The following is a 17,602-nucleotide window of genomic DNA, read 5'->3' as shown; positions in this document are numbered from 1 at the left end:
CTAGCTATGAAGGCCAACATACCATTTGCCTTCTTCACCGCTTCCTGTACCTGCATGCCAACTTTCAATGACTGATGTACCATGACACCCAGGTCTCGTTGCATCTCCCCTTTTCCAAATCTGCCACCATTCAGATAATATTCTGCCTTCGTGTTTTTGCCACCAAAGTGGATAACCTCACATTTATCCACATTTTACTGCATCTGCCATGCATTTGCCCACTCACCTAACCTGTCCATGTCACCCTGCAGCCTCTTAGCATCCTCCTCACAGCTCACACCACCACCTAGCTTAGTGTCATCTGCAAACTTGGAGATATTACACTCAATTCCCTCATCCAAATCATTAATATATATTGTAAATAGCTGGGGTCCCAGCTCTGAACCCTGCGGCACTCTACTAGTCACTGCCTGCCATTCTGAAAAGGACCCATTTATCCCGACTCTCTGCTTCCTGTCTGCCAATGAATTCTCTACTCACATCAGTACATTACCCCCAATACCATGTACTTTAATTTTGCACAACAATCTCTCGTGTGGGACCTTGTCAAAGGCCTTTTGAAAGTCCAAATACATCACATCCACTGGTTCTCCCTTGTCCACTCTACTAGTTACATCCTCAAAACATTCTAGAAGATTTGTCAAGCAGGATTTCCCTTTCATAAGTCCATGCTGACTTGGACCGATCCTGTCAATCCTTTCCAAATGTGCTGCTATTTCATATTAATAATTGATTCCAACATTTTCCCCACTACTGATGTCAGGCTACCCGGTCTATAATTACCCGTTTTCTCTCTCCCTCCTTTCTTAAAAAGTGGTGTTACATTAGCTACCCTCCAGTCCATAGGAACTGATCCAGAGTTGATAGACTGTTGGAAAATGATCACCAATGCATCCACTATTTCTAGGGCTACTTCCTTAAGTACTCTGGGATGCAGACTATCAGGCCCTGGAGATTTATCGGCCTTCAATCCCATCAATTTCCCTAACACAATTTCCCGCCTAATAAGGATTTCCTTCAGTTCCTCCTCCTCACTAGACCCTCGGTCCCGTAGTATTTCCGGAAGTCTATTTGTGTCTTCCTTTGTGAAGGCAGAACCAAAGTATTTGTTTAACTGGTCTGCCATTTCTTTGTTCCCCATTATAAATTCACCTGAATCTGACTGCGAGGGACCTGCATTTGTTTTCACTAATCTTTTTCTCTTCAATATCTGTAGAAGCTTTTGCAATCAGTTTTTATGTTCCCAGCAAGTTTTCTCTCGTTCTCTATTTTCCCCCTCCTAATTAAACCCTTTGTCCTTCTCTGCTGTATTATAAAATTCTCCCAGTCCTCAGGTTTGCTGCTTTTTCTGGCCAATTTATATGCCTCTTCCTTGGATTTAACACTATCCTTAATTTCCCTTGTTAGCCACGATCGAGCCACCTTCCCTGTTTTATTTTTACTCGAGACAGGGATGTACAATTGTTGCAGTTCATCCATGTGATCTTTAAATGTTTGCCATTGCCTATCCACTGTCAACCCTTTAAGTATCATTCGCCAGTCTATTCTAGCCAATTCATGTCTCATACCATCGAAGTTACTTTTCCTTAAGTTCAGGACCCAAGTCTCTGAATTAACTGTGTCACTCTCCATCTTCATAAAGAATTCTACCATGTTATGGTCACTCTTCGCCAAGGTGCCTCGCACAACAAGATTGCTAATTAGTCCTTTCTCATTACACATCACCCAGTCTAGGATGGCCAGCTCTCTAGTTGCTTCCTCGACATATTGGTCTAGAAAACCATCCCTAATACACTCCAGGAAATCCTCCTCCACCGCATTGCTACCAGTTTGGTTAGCCCAATCAATATGTAGATTAAAGTCGCCCATGATAACTACTGTATCTTTATTGCACACATCCCTAATTTTTTGTTTGATGCTGTCACCAACCTCACCATTACTGTTTGGTGGTCAGTACACAACTCCCACTAGCGTTTTCTGCCCTTTGGTATTCCATAGCTCCACCCATACCGATTCCACATCATCCAGGCTAATTTCCTTTCTTACTATTGCATTAATTTCCTCTTTAACCAGCAATGCCACCCCACCTCCTTTTCCTTTCTGTCTATCTTTCCTAAATGTTGAATACCCCTGGGTGTTGAGTTAACAGTGGTCAGGTGACTTGATGTTTTACAGTAAATATATTGTGACACGCTACCTCAGCATTGCCAAACGGAATCAATGTGATGTTCACAATCTCCTTCAGCCTCAGCCACGTTGGACAGAGTTGATTTACCACAAATGCACGGCAGTCTGGGCAGCGAGCCTCATAGAATAAGCTGATCTGCACCAGTGATGATAACCTGGTCTCGGCAGTTACATAGCTGCTCTTAACCTAGGGGACAATAAAGGAAAAGACCTGATGAGGTTCTGTATTGGGGTGTACAAGGGGGTGTGATTTTAGCCACACAGAGGCAGATTATAATCCTGGCCCCAATTTGAACATACTGAGCTCCTGATCAATGGTCCTGGAGGAACCAGTGCCGGAGCCTCAGTAACTCCCGCTATCTGGCATGTGGCAGGCTGTAGAAACTAGCACCAATGTTTCTGACTTCATAAGAACATAAGAAATAGGAGCAGGAGTAGGCCATTTGGCCCCTCGAGCCTGCTCCACCATTTAATACGATCATGGCTGACCATTGACTCAGCTCCACCTCCCTGCCCGCTCCCCATAACCCTTTATTCTCTTATCGCTCAAAAATCTGTCTATCTCCGCCTTAAATATATTCAATGATCCAGCCTTCACAGCTCTCTGGGGCAGAAAATTTCACAGATTTACAACCCTCTGAGAAGAAATTCATCCTTATCTCAGTTTTAAATGGGCGGCCCCTTATTCTAAGACTATGTCCGCTAGTTTTAGTTTCCCCTATGAGTGGAAATATCATGTCTGCATCCACCTTGTCGAACCCCCTCATTATCTTATATATTTCGATAAGATCACCTCTCATTCTTCTGAACTCCAATGTGTAGAGGCCCAACCTATTCAACCTATCTTTATAAGTCAACCCCCTCATCTCCGGAATCAACCCAGTGAACAGCCTTCAATGCAAGTATATCCTTCCTTAAATATGGAGACCAAAACTGTACGCAGTACACCCTGTGTGGCCTCACCAATACTCGGTACAATTGTAACAGCATTTCTCTGCTTTTATACTCCATCCCCCTTGCAATAAAGGCCAACATTCCATTTGCCTTCCTGATTACTTGCTGTACCTGCATACTAACTTTTTGTGTTTCATGCACAAGGACTCCCAGGTCCCTCTGTACTGCAGCACTTTGCGATTTTTCTCCATTTAAATTATAATTTGCTTTTCTATTTTTTCTGCCAAAGTGGATAACCTTACATTTTCCCACATTATACTCCACTGCCAAATTTTTGCCCACTCACTTAGCCTGTCTAAATCCCTTTACAGATTTTTTTGTGTCCTCGCTATTTTCTTTCCCACCCATCTTTGTATCATCAGCAAACTTGGCTACATTACACTCGGTCCCTTCATCCAAGTCATTAATATAGATTGTAAATAGTTGAGGCCCCAGCACCGATCCCTGCGGCACCCCACTAGTTACTGTTTGCCAAACGGAAAACAACCCATTTATCCCGACTCTCTGTTTTCTGTTAGTTACCCAATTCTCTATCCATGCTAATATATTACCCCCAACCCTGTGAGCTTTTATCTTGTGCAGTAACCTTTTATGTGGCACCTTATCGAATGCCTTTTGGAAATCCAAATACACCACATCCACTGGTTCCCCCTTATCCACCCTGCTTGTTACATCTTCAAAGAACTCCAGCAAACTTGTCAAACATGATTTCCCTTTTAGAAAACCATGCTGACACTGCTTGATTGAATTTTGCTTTTCCAAATGTCCCGCTACTGCTTCCTTAATAATAACTTCAACGGTGCACAGGGCAGGAGCATAATTACAAACAGGTAAAATATAAATCTACTCACAGCCCAAAGAGAGAGAGCAACCAACTCGACCAGAAACCTCATCCTGCGTCTAGTCCAGCATGAGACTCTGACCTCTTTAATTGATTCTCAGCATGTGACTGATGGTATTTAAAAGTGGATAATGATTAGTGCACCAGTTACTGCTGCAAACCACATTAACCCTGAAATCATTTTACTCTGAGTGTTCCATACTGAGGAGTCCCTGAGTCCTCAGCTCTACACCTTGGGCTGTTACAAGGAGTCAGACAGGAGAGAGCAGAGGCTCTGGCCCCAATTTTCACTCCTCCTTAAATATGCAAATAGTGGCATTGAATTACAAAGTATATATAGTTCAGAAACCGGCTCACCAATGTTTATGCTCCACATGAGCGCCCCTACCCCTCTGCATCTCACCTTACCAGCATACCCTTCTACTCCTTTCTGCTCATCTGTTTATCCAGCTTCCCCTTAAATGCATCTCTGCTAGTCACCTCAACACCTCCCTGTGGCAGCGTGTTCCACATTCTCACCACTCTCTGGGTAAAGAAGTTTCTCCTGAATTCCCCACTGGATTTAATAGTACTATCTTATATTTATGGCCCATAGTCTGGTCTCACATGCAAGTGGAAACATCTTCTCTAAGTCTCCCCTACCAAACCCTTTCATAATCGTAAAGACCTCTATCACGTCACCCCTCACCCTTCTCAATTCCAGACAAGGAGCCCACCCCGGTCAATCTTTCCTGTTAGTTGTGCCCCCTCGGGTCTGCTATCATCCGTGTTATGTATTTAACCCCTTGTAACCTGCATGACACCTGACCACCAGAGGGTCCACCTGTTGGAGTCCCAGCATCCCTTGGGAGCACGGTATATAAGCAGGCCACCAATGAACATAAGAACATAAGAACATAAGAATTAGGAACAGGAGTAGGTCATCTAGCCCCTCGAGCCTGCTCCGCCATTCAAAAAGATCACGGCTGATCTGGCCGTGGACTCAGCTCCACTTACCCGCCCGCACCCCATAACCCTTAATTCCCTTATTGGTTAAAAATCTATCTATCTGTGATTTGAATACATTCAATGAGCTAGCCTCAACTGCTTCCTTGGGCAGAGAATTCCACAGATTCACAACCCTCTGGGAGAAGAAATTCCTTCTCAACTCGGTTTTAAATTGGCTCCCCGTATTTTGAGGCTGTGCCCCCTAGTTCTAGTCTCCCCGACCAGTGGAAACAACCTCTCTGCCTCTATCTTGTCTATTCCTTTCATTATTTTGAATGTTTCTATAAGATCACCCCTCATCCTTCTGAACTCCAACGAGTAAAGACCCAGTCTACTCAATCTATCATCATAAGGTAACCCCCTCATCTCCGGAATCAGCCGAGTGAATCGTCTCTGAGGTACCTGCACTCTGGAATCTTTTTAATGGAGCTAAGGTCACACTTGCTCATTACACACAGTACTCAGTTTCACCCTTTATTATGAGTATATCAATTGGCGACGAGGTAAAGAACAACCGCGTGAAAATGCAAAGAACAGTTGGCATCCTGGAGAAGTTCTCAGAAGGGGATGATTGGGAGGCCTTCGTAGAGAGACTAGACCAATACTTCGTGGCCAACGAGCTGGAAGGGGACGAGAATTCTACCAAACGAAGGGCGATCCTCCTAACTGTCTGTGGGGCAACAACCTATGGTCTCATGAAGAATCTCCTGGCCCCGGCTAAACCAGCAGAGAAATCCTACGAAGAATTGTGTACGCTGGTCCGGGAGCACCTAAATCCTAAGGAAAGCGTTTTGATGGTGAGATATCGGTTCTACACGTATCAACGATCGGAGGGCCAGGAAGTGGTGAGCTACGTCGCCAAACTAAGGCGCCTCACAGGACATTGTGAATTTGAGGGATTCCTAGAACAAATGCTCAGAGACTTTTTGTACTGGGCATTGGCCATGAGACAATCCTTCGCAAACTGTTGACTGTAGAAACTTCAAATCTAAGTAAAGCCATAACGATAGCCCAGGCATTTATATCCACCAGGCACAACACCAAGCAGGTTTTGCAGAGTAATGAAGTTTCGGCCAGTACTGTGGATAAAGTAACGTCGGTTTCGAGCAGAAATGTATCTGGCAGAATGTACACACCAGCTGCTGCTGCCCGACCTCAGATGACCCCGAGTCCGCCATCAATCGTTAATGTGAGGCAGTTAATACCTTGTTGGCGCTGTGGAGGTGATCATCGACCCATCAATGCTGCTTCAAGCAGTATGAGTGCAACGGTTGCAGAACAAAGAGACACATCCAGCGAATGTGCAGGCGAGCTGTAAACCCTGCAAACCACCACGTTGCAGAGGAAGATCGATCCACTGTGGATCAGGCTGAATTGGAGTCTCATACCGAGGAGGCAGAAGTGTACGGGATACACACTTTCACCACGAAATGTCCACCAATAATGTTGAATGTTGAACTGAACGGAATCCCAGTATCTATGGAACTGGACACGGGGGTGAGTCAGTCCATAATGAGTAAAAAGGCATTCGACAAGCTGTGGGGCAAAAAGGCACACAGGCCCAAGCTCAGCCCCATTCACACCAAGCTAAGGACTTACACCAAGGAACTAATCCCTGTAATTGGCAGTGCTGAAGAAAAAGTCTCCTATGATGGAGCAGTACACAAACTCCCGCTGTCGATTGTGCCAGCGGATGGCCCCACATTGTTTGGAAGAAGCTGTCTGGGAAAAATCCGCTGGAACTGGGACGACATCCGAGCGCTTTTGTCCGTCGACGACACCTCATGTGCCCAGGTTCTGAGCAAGTTCCCATCGTTGTTCAAGCCAGGCATTGGAAGCTTCTCAGAGGCAAAAGTGCAGATCCATTTGATTCCCGGTATGCAATCCATCCACCACAAGGCTCGGGCGGTACCGTACATGATGCGTGAAAAAGAGCTGGACAGGCTGCATCATCGCGCCGGGAAAATTCAACAACTGGGCCAGTCCGATTGTCCCGGTACTTAAGGAGGACGGTACAGTTAGAATTTGTGAGGATTACAAAGTAACCATTAACCGTTTTTTGCTGCAGGACCAGTACCCGCTACCCAAGGCAGACGACCTATTTGTGACCCTGGCTGGAGGGAAAACATTCACCAAGCTGGACCTGACCTCGGCCTACATGACGCAAGAGCTGGATGAAAGGCCTCACCTGCATCAATACCGCACAAAGGTCTGTTCATCTACAACCGGTGCCCATCCGGGATTCGGTCGGCCGCGGCGATCTTCCAGCGGAACGTGGTGAGCCTGCTAAAGTCAGTTCCTTGCACAGTGGTTTTCCAGGATGACATACTGGTTACACGTTGGGACACCATTGAGCACCTGAAGAATCTGGAGGAGGTTCTTAGTCAGTTGGATCGTGTGGGGCTCAGGTTGAAATGCTCGAAATGTGTTTTCCTGGCACAGGAGGTCGACTTCTTGGGAAGGAGAATCGCAGCAGACGGCATCAGGCCCACCGACGCCAAGACGGAGGCCATCAAGAACACACCGAGACCACAGAACGTGACGGAGCTGCGTTGGTTCCTGGGACCCCTTAACTACTTCAGTAATTTCCTACCTGGGTTAAGCACCCTGCTAGAACCCCTACATGCGCTACTGCGCAAGGGAGATGACTGGGTATCGGGGAATTCACAAGAGGCTGCCTTTAAGAAAGCCAGAAATCTGTTGTGTTCTAACAAACTGCTTGTCCTGTATAACCCTTGTAAAAGATTAGTGCTAGCTTGCGATGTGTCGTCATACGTGGTCAGGTGTGTGTTACAACAGGCTAACGAATCGGGGATTTTGCAACCGGTCACTTATGTGTCGAGGAGGTTGTCCAAGGCCGAAAGGGCCTACAGCATGATTGAAAAAGAGACTCTGGCATTTACGGGGTAAAAAAAAGGCATCAGTACTTATTTGGCCTCAAGTTTGAGCTTGAAACTGACCACAAGCCGCTCATATCGCTGTTCTCTGAGAGCAAAGGGATTAATACCAATACCTCTGCCCACATCCAAAGATGGGCGCTCACGCTGTCGGCATGCAACTATGTCATCCGCCACAGACCGGGCACAGAGAACTGCGCAGATGCTCTCAGTCGGCTGCCATTGCCCACCACCGGGATTGGAAATGGCACAGCCAGTGGACTTGCTCATTGTTATGTATGAAGAAAGAATCTGACTGGATACTGTGAGCTCAAAGTAAATTGTGACCTTAGTCTTTTATTGCCGGTCTCCAGAGTGCTTCTCCAACCTGTGAGGCATCCTTAAGTACCTGTGCTCCCAAGGGATTATGGGATCCCTTGGGACTCCAGGGGTGAACCCTCTGGTGGCTGTACAAGGTAAATCCAAGTTTGCATATATAACAACACTCCCCCCGCTCAAAGTCAACAGTGTAACTATTTACAAGGTGAGACGATCTGGGCCCTTCTTTGCCTGGTTGATCGTCTCGCTGTAGATGCTGGTATTGGTGAACCGTCTGTTGGGCCCTCACTGGGCTGCTGTGCAGCTGGCCTTGCTGGGCTGCCTGGTGTGTTGGGTCCTGCTGGGTTGCTGTGGATGATGGGTTCTGTTTCGTGGCCAACCGCAGTGTCAGTTGCCACTGGTGTGTATCTTGAGGGGTCAAAAAAGGTAGGGTCCAAGGTGGGTCACTCAGGATAGTCCGTAAATCTGAGTTTGATTTGGTCCAAGTGTTTCCGGTGAATGAGCCCATTTAAAAGTTTGACCCGAAACACCCTGCTCCCCTCTTTGGCCACGATAGTGCCAGGAAGCCACTTGGAACCTTGTCCATAATTTAATACAAATACAGGATCATTGACTTCAATCTCGCGTGACACATTTGCGCTATCATGGTATGCACTTTGTTGAAGCCGCCTGCTCTCTACCTGTTCATGTAGATCAGGGTGAACTAACGAGAGCCTTGTCTTAAGTGCTCTTTTCATGAGCAGTTCAGCAGGTGGAATCCCAGTGAGTGAGTGGGGTTTTGTGCGGTAACTGAGCAGGACTCGGGATAGGCGAGTCTGCAGTGAGCCTTCAGTTACCCTCTTTAAGCCTTGTTTGATGGTTTGCACTGCTCTCTCTGTCTGACCATTGGACGCTGGTTTAAACGGAGCAGATGTGACATGTTTGATCCTGTTGCGGGTCATGAATTCTTTGAACTCAGCACTGGTAAAACATGGCCCGTTGTCGCTCACAAGGACATTGGGTAGGCCGTGTGTGGCAAACATGGCCCGCAGGCTTTCAGTGGTGGCAGCGGACGTGCTAGCCGACATTATCTCTCATTCAATCCATTTGGAGTACGCAACCACAAGGAACATTTTACCCCAAGAACGGGCCTGCATAGTCAACCTGGACCCTAGACCACAGTTTGGAGGGCCTCCCTGAGTGCATTACTTAACTGCGAGCATGTGTTAGATCTGTGCACACAGGACTCTAAGTCCGCATTGATACCGGGCCACCAGACGCAGATGTTAATGGCCTAGCATTCATCACCCTTAATGGTGGACTCTGAGACATCTGCGGATGTGCAGCTGCAGGTATGTGGGCTGCCCTGTACATTGCGATTTAAAAACAACATCACTTTGTTCACTCATGTGCTGAGAGATTTGCTTCATATTGTCACTGATGGTAATGAATGCCTGGGTTATTGCTATGGCCTTACTCAAGGTTGGGGTCTCTACAGTCAAAAATTTGCGAAGTATTACTTCATGGCCAATGGCAAGTACAAAAAAGTCTCTGAGCATGTGCTCCAAATGTCCTTCAAATTCGCAATGTCCTGCAAGGCGTCTTAGCTCGGCGACATAACTCGCCACTTCTTGGCCTTCAGACCTTTTGTAGGTGTAGAACCGGTACCTCGCCATCAGAACACTTTCCTTCGGGTTCAGATGCTCCTGGACCAGTGTGCACAAATCATCGTACGATTTTGCTGTGGGTTTCACTGGAACAAGTAGATTTTTCATGAGGCCATTTGTTGGTGCCCCGCAGATGGTGAGGAGAATCGCCCTTCATTTGGCAGCGTTCGTTTCACCTTCCAGCTCATTGGCCATGAAGTATTGGTCGAGTCGCTCCATGAAGGTTTCCCAATCATCTCCCTCCGAGAATTTCTCCAGGATGCCCACTGTTCTCTGCATCGTTGGGTTCATTATCTGTATCTCGTCGCCAATTGTTATGTATGAAGAAAGAGTCTGACTGGATACTGTGAGCTCAAAGTAAAATGTGACCTTAGTCTTTTATTGCAGGTCTCCAGAGTGCTTCTCCAACCTGTGAGGCCTCCTTAAGTACCTGTGCTCCCAAGGGATTATGGGATTCCTTGGGACTCCGGGGTGAGCCCTCTGGTGGCTGTCCAAGGTAAATACAAGTTTGCATATATAACACTCATGGTCATGGAGGCATTTGAGAACGAGAAGCCTCCCATTACGGCCCACCAGATCAGGACCTGGACCAGCCAGGATCCTTTACTGTCCTTGGTAAAAAAAACTGTGTCCTCCATGGGAGCTGGTCCAGTGTCCCAGTGGAGATGCAGGAGGCGATTAAGCTGTTCCACAGATGCAAAGACAAGTTGTCCCTGCAGGCGGTCAGCCTATTGTGGGGCAATCGCGTGGTCTTGCCCAAGAAAGGCAGAGATACGTTCATATGTGAACTGCACAGCACCCACCCAGGCATCGTAATGATGAAAGCCATAGCCAGATCCCACGTGTGGTGGCCCGGCATCGACTCAGATTTTGAGTCATGCGTGCGCCAATGCAACGCTTGCTCTCAGCTGAGCAATGCAACACCCAGAGAGGCACCGCTAAGTTTGTGGTCGTGGCCCTCCAAACCGTGGTCGAGGATCCATGTAGACTGTGCGGGCCGATTCCCAGGCAAAATGTTTTTGGTTGTCATGGACGGTTACTCAAAATGGATTGAATGTGCAATAATGTCTGTAAGATCATCCATGGCCACCATTGAAAGCCTACGAGCCATGTCTCCGTGCACGACTTGCCTGATGTCCTAGTCAGCAACAATGGGCCGTGCTTCACCAGTGCTGAATTCAAGGAATTCATGACCCGCAACAGGATCAAATATGTCACATCTGCCCCGTTCAAGCCCGTATCCAATGGCCAGGCAGAACGGGCAGTTCAGACCATCAAGCAAAGCTTGAAACGCGTGTCGGAAGGCTTCCTGCAGACCCGGCTGTCCCGAGTGTTGCTCAGCTTACCGCACCAGACCCCACTCACTCACCGGGGTTCCCCCAGCTGAGCTGCTCATGAAAAGGGCGCTTAAAACAAGGCTCTCTCTTGTTCACCCTGATCTCCATGATCACATGGAGAGCAAGCGGCATCAACAAAGTGTGTACCATGACCGCGCAAATTTGTCACGTGATATTGAGATCAAAGATCCTGTGTTTGTGCTCAATTATGGACATGGTCCCAAATGGCTCGCTGGCACGGTCACAGCCAAAGAGGGGAGTTGGGTATTTCAAGTCAAATTGGTCAATGGACAAATGCACAGAAAACATTTGGACCAAATCAAATTGCGGTTCACCTACAGAAACGAACAACCCGAAGAGGACACCACCAACTTTGACCCTCCAACATACACACAAGTGGCAACTGACATCATGGTTGACCACAAAACCGAACTCATCATCCCCAGCAGCTAGGCAAGGCCGACTGCCCAACAGCCCAGTGAAGAACTGACACACCCACACCAGCATTTGTACTGAGACGATCAACAAGGGAGCGTAAAGCCCCAGATCGTCTCACTTTGTAAATAAGTGCACTGTTGACTTCATGGGGGAGTGATGTTATGTATTTAACCTCTTGTAACCTGCATCATACCACCACCAGAAGGCTCACCTGTTGGAGTCCCAAGGGATCCCAGCATCCCTTGGGAGCACAGTATATAAGCAGGCTACCCACGAGGTACCTGCACTCTGGAATCTTATTAAAGGAGCTAAGGTCACACTTCAAATAATGCAATGGACTCTTTTACATGCACCTGAGAGGGCAGACAGGTTCTCGGTTTAATATCTCATTTGAAATGCAGCACTGTACTAAAGTGGTAGCCTAGATTATATGCTCAGATTCTGGAATGTTGTTTGAACCCACGACCTTCCGAGTCAGCAGTGAGATTACTGCAACTGACACTGTAAAAATAGTTTAGTGGAAATGTCTTTATACAGGACGTTGTTGGTGCATGGAATGCTTTACCAAAGTTGAGACAGAAATCATTCATGTTTTAAAAGAAATTTGGCTAAAAATTTGAAGCAGAATAAGATTGAAGAGTGTGGGAAATTTGTTGGGCAGAGGGATTAGATTTGGATTACTCTAATGGCCTCCTATACTGTAAACCGAAGTGTTTCTATGTTTATTTACTTCATTAATTCATTAAAAGGGATTCAGTGTATGTGGTTAGGAATTTGTCACCTAAAATACATTCTCTTATTTTTGAGCGATGTGGGTATCGGCTTCCATCTCACTCCAGCCCTTATATAACTCATCTTATTGGTGCTGGAACGTTCATCCACTTCCCACATTACAGTGACTGCACTCCAAAAGTATTTCATTGGCTGTAAAGCGTTTGAGACGTCTGGTAATTGTGAAAGGTGCTATATAAATGCAAGTCTCTCTTTCTTCTTCATAATATCGAGTTTCAATTTTTCCAATTCCTCATTCCCCAGCCCTGTCACCTACCCCCCTCCTCACCTACCCCTCTCCTCACCTATCCCCCCTCCTCACCTACCCCCCTCCTCACCTACCCCTCTCCTCACCTATTCCCCCCTCCTCACCTACCCCCCTCCTCACCTACCCTTCTCCTCACCTATCCCCCTCCTCACCTACCCCTCTCCTCACCTACCCCCCTCCTCATCTACCCCCCTCCTCACCTATCCCCCCTCCTCACCTACCCCCCCACCTCACCTACCCCCCCACCTCACCTACCCTCCCACCTCACCTACCCCCCTCCTCACCTACCCCCCTCCTCACCTACGCCCCTCCTCACCTATCCCCCTCCTCACCTACCCCCCTCCTCATCTATCCCCCCTCCTCACATACCTCCCTCCTCCCACTCCCTATGTCCTGGCAATCGTTCTCTAAACTCCTCTGCCTTGCTGTATCTTTTCTGACCTTCAAAGCCTTCCGAAAACTTACATCGTCAGCACTTTCAGTCACTTCCCCAGCTATGCTTCTAACTCAGCTTAGTGTGTTCAAATGGTTTTGATAGAATCACTAAGGAGAAACTGTTTCCGTGGCAGTGGCAGTAACCAGTGGACACAGATTGAAGGTAATTGGCAAACAAACCAGAGGGAAATGAGGAGAATGTTTTTACACAGCGAGTTGTTGTGATCGGGAACGCGCTGCCTGAAAGGGCTGTGGAAGAATATCCAATAGTAACTTTCAAAAGAGAATTGGATTAATACTGGAAAATAAAGAATTTGCAGAGTTATGGGGAAAGAGCCAGGGAGTGGGACTAATTGGATAGCTCTACCAAAGAGTCTGTGCAAATAAGATGGGCTGAATGGCCTCCTTCTGTGCTGTATGTGATTCTGTGGTTCTATTTTATGAAAATAAATCATGTAACGTCACAGGAAAGCAGGTAAGTGATTGGTTGGTCAGTATTTCTCTTTTTTTTCTAAACTTGAGCATTGGTTTAAATTAAGAGCCGGGATTAAAAACTAAACGTTCAAAATTTGAAAACTTAATGAATTGAATAAAATACAGTGGAGCTGGCAGAGCAGGTGATGTGGGAGCTGGTGGTCTCCTGGGACACCCTAGTTTGGTTTACCGTTTACCGCCACAGGATGGCGACCTTCGGATTCGGGAGAGGAGACATTTTTCTCCTGAGGACAAGTTACGATGCTTCATGTCACTTTACTGTTAGTTTTGGGACCAGACCCCTGTTGATGTGACCCTTCCAGAACCACAGTTAATTCACCGCACATAATCGAGGATTTGGAAACCGAAGCCCTGACCTTTGGCCACATTTCTTTGTGTTGCCGTTGACACTAGCTGGCGGAATTAGAGTTATCGCCTGCTCGAGATATACTCTCACAGAATCCAGTACAGTGAGCAGTGCGAGAGCGAGAAAGTTGGGTCACAGCGAGCAGCATGTCAGGTGTCCCCGCGACCTCATCCAGTTCCCCTGATGGAGAAACTCGACACTCAGAGCTCGATGAGATCTCTCCCAGTAGTACAGACTCTCCGAGTCGAGCACACAGAGACAGAGACATCCCACTTTCAAAGCTAACAGCGATGTAGAAGCAGTGAAAAGAAAACGACAACACTGGGGGAAAATCGAACAAATTCTAGAAAACCTACAAGGTGCCCCGGATGACAAAACCAGCCTTCAAATGGACTTGAGTGAAGCTCGCTCTGCACTCCAGACATACACCGAGCTCAAGGACCTCTGCACCCAAGACAAAACGGGAACATTGAAGGAATAGGCACAACAAACAAACTCAACCTTTCTCAAAAACTGTAAGCTCTCCAGCAGCGACATCACTCACGCGATGGTGCGGGTCCAAACCTTGGCCCTAGAATCGCGCTCAAAACGTCAGCAGACAGTCAGGACACTCGGCAAAGAGCTCAAGGTCATTGCCTTCAGTTCTGAGTGCTCGGGCCAAAGCTCTAGCCATTGCTGCTGCTAGAGCCGAGAACGCAGCCTATGAAGAGGCCATAGAGAAACCAACAGCTGAGGTGGAAGTAGAACGAGCTTTGGCCGAGACAGACCGCCGGATACTTGGTGCTGACAAACTGCCGTAGAGAGAGCAAGGTTAGACGCGATACTGCAGACCGAGCAAGATGAACCCACGGCTTGGCCCAGAACCTCACCAGTACAGACCTCAAATGACCATGCCTCGCAGTTCCAGAACTGCATTGACATGCCAGCTAGGTCTGTCCCAGTAAACCTGCATCAGGCAGCAGCCCCCATCTTTCAGCCAGCCAGCCAGTCACACATTGATGCAACTCCGAATGACTCAAACTCCTCTCCTCCCTGTTATGTATAAACATTGTAACTGTGTAAGACTCGTCACCAGAGGGCGCAACTGTTGGAGGCCCATAGATCACCTGCACACCTCGTGCAAGGGAGTATAAAAGGTTGTCTGCCATGCTGCTTAGGCACACTGGAGTTGTATTAAAGAGACTAAGGTCACATCAGTTTTAGATCACAGTACTCAGTCTTGTGGAGTTCTTCCATACTTAACAATTGGCAACGAGTAACAGATTACGAACTTTCACGCGGTCATGGCTGCCGTTGGTATTTTAGAGAGATTTGTAGAGGGTGATGATTGGGAAGCCTTCGTTGAGGGTCTCGACCAGTACTTCGTGGCCAACGAGCTGGGCGGGGACGATAAAGCGATCAAGCGCAGGGCGATTCTCCTCACCATGTATGGGTCCACAATATACGGCCTCATCAAAAATCTGCTAGCACCGGAGAAACCAGCGAAGAAGACATATACAGAGTTGTGTACGCTGGTTCAGAACCACCTCAAGCCGAAGAAGAGCTTCTTAATGGCCAGGTATCGCTTCTACACGCACCACCGCTCCGACGGCAGAACGTGGCGAGTTATGTCGCCAACCTGAGACACCTTGTGGGAACTTGCAAATTTGCTGGATTTTTGGGGGAAATGCTGTGGGACATTTTTGCTTGGCATCGGCCACGAGGTCATTCATCGCAAGCTGCTGTCCGCCGAATCCCTAGAACTGAGCAAGGCCATCACGATAGCCCAGGCATTCATATCATAGAAACATAGATACATAGAAAATAGGTGCAGGAGTAGGCCATTCGGCCCTTCGAGCCTGCACCACCATTCAATAAGATCATGGCTGATCATTCCCTCAGTACCCCTTTCCTGCTTTCTCTCCATACCTCTTGATCCCTTTAGCCGTAAGGGCCATATCTAACTTCCATTTGAATATGTCCAATGAACTGGCATCAACGACTCTCTCTGGCAGGGAATTCCACAGGTTAACAACTCTCTGAGTGAATAAGTTCCACCTCATCTCAGTCCTAAATGGCTTACCCCTTATCCTTAGACTGTGTCCCCTGGTTCTGGACTTACCCAACATCGGAAACATTCTTCCTGCATCTAACCTGTCCAGTCCCGTCAGAATTTTATATATTTCTATGAGATCCCCTCTCATCCTTCTAAACTCCAGTGAATACAGGCCCAGTCGATCCAGTCTCTCCTCATATGTCAGTCCTGCCATCCCGGGAATCAGTCTGGTGAACCTTCGCTGCACTCCCTCAATAGCAAGAACGTCCTTCCTCAGATTAGGAGACCAAAACTGAACACAATATTCTCGGTGAGGCCTCACTAAGGCTCTGTACAACTGCAGTAAGACCTCCCTGCTCCTATACTCAAATCCCCTAGCTATGAAGGCCAACATACCATTTGCCTTCTTCACCGCCTCTGTACCTGCATGCCAACTTTCAATGACTGATGTCCCATGACACCCAGGTCTCGTTGCACCTCCCCTTTTCCTAATCTGCTGTCATTCAGATAATATTCTGCCTTCGTGTTTTTTCCCCCAAAGTGGGTAACCTCACATTTATCCACATTATGCTGCATCTGCCATGCATTTGCCCACTCACCTAACCTATCCAAATCACCCCGCAGCCTCTTAGCATCCTCCTCACAGCTCACACCGCCACCCAGCTTAGTGTCATCTGCAAACTTGTAGATATTACACTCAATTCCCTCATCCAAATCATTAATATATATTGTAAAGAGCTGGGGTCCCAGCACTGAGCCCTGCAGCACTCCACTAGTCACTGCCTGCTATTCTGAAAAGGACCCGTTAATACCGACTCTCTGCTTCCTGTCTGCCAACCAGTTCTCTGTCCGCATCAGTACATTACCCCCAATACCATGTGCTTTGAATTTGCACACCAATCTCTTGTGTGGGACCTTGTCAAAAGCCTTTTAAAAGTCCAAATACACCACATCCACTGGTTCTCCCTTGTCCACTCTGCTAGTTACATCCTCAAAAAATTCCAGAAGATTTGTCAAGCATGATTTCCCCTTCATAAATCCATGCTGACTTGGACCGATCCTGTCACTGCTTTCCAAATGCGCTGCTATTTCATCCTTAATGATTGATTCCAACATTTTTCCCACTACTGATGTCAGGCTAACCGGTCTATAATTCCCCGTTTTCTCTCTCCCTCCTTTTTTAAAAAGTGGTGTTACATTAGCAACCCTCCAGTCCATAGGACCTGATCCTGAGTCAATAGACTGTTGGAAAATGATCACCAATGCATTCACTATTTATAGGGCCACTTCCTTAAATACTCTGGGATGCAGACTATCAGGCCCCGGGGATTTATCGGCCTTCAATCCCATCAATTTCCCTAACGCAATTTCCCGCCTAATAAGGATATCCTTCAGTTCCTCCTTCTCACTAGACCTTCGATCCCCTAATACATCCGGGAGGTTATTTGTGTCTTCCTTCGTGAAGACAGAACCAAAGTACTTGTTCAATTGGTCTGCCATTTCTTTGTTTCCCATTATACCAATAATACCAGACCGATATCTTCCCAGCATCGAAGCTCACCGGCAAGTACTGTGCATAAAATAACGTCGCTAGCAGGCAGAATTGCATATGGCAGGGTCTACACATCTGCAGCTGCAAGACCGAGG

The 17,602-nt window shown here is 47.3% G+C and overlaps 1 protein-coding gene across 1 annotated transcript in view; it reads right to left on the bottom strand.

The window, feature by feature from the left end:
• Positions 1-2,245, bottom strand: part of LOC139228324 (gamma-interferon-inducible lysosomal thiol reductase-like) — a 91,800-nt gene extending 89,555 nt beyond the window's left edge. Inside the window, exon 1 of the mRNA XM_070859510.1 lies at positions 2,198-2,245. The gene's annotated coding sequence lies outside the window, so the exon portion shown is untranslated. The remainder of the gene's footprint in view (positions 1-2,197) is intronic.
• Between the last annotated feature and the right edge of the window lie 15,357 nt (positions 2,246-17,602).

This window comes from Pristiophorus japonicus, chromosome 17 (genome assembly GCF_044704955.1).
Source record: "Pristiophorus japonicus isolate sPriJap1 chromosome 17, sPriJap1.hap1, whole genome shotgun sequence".
Classification (NCBI taxonomy): domain Eukaryota; kingdom Metazoa; phylum Chordata; class Chondrichthyes; family Pristiophoridae; genus Pristiophorus; species Pristiophorus japonicus.
The sequence above is the reverse complement of the archived record's forward strand: the minus strand, read 5'-3'. Positions and strand labels throughout refer to the sequence as shown.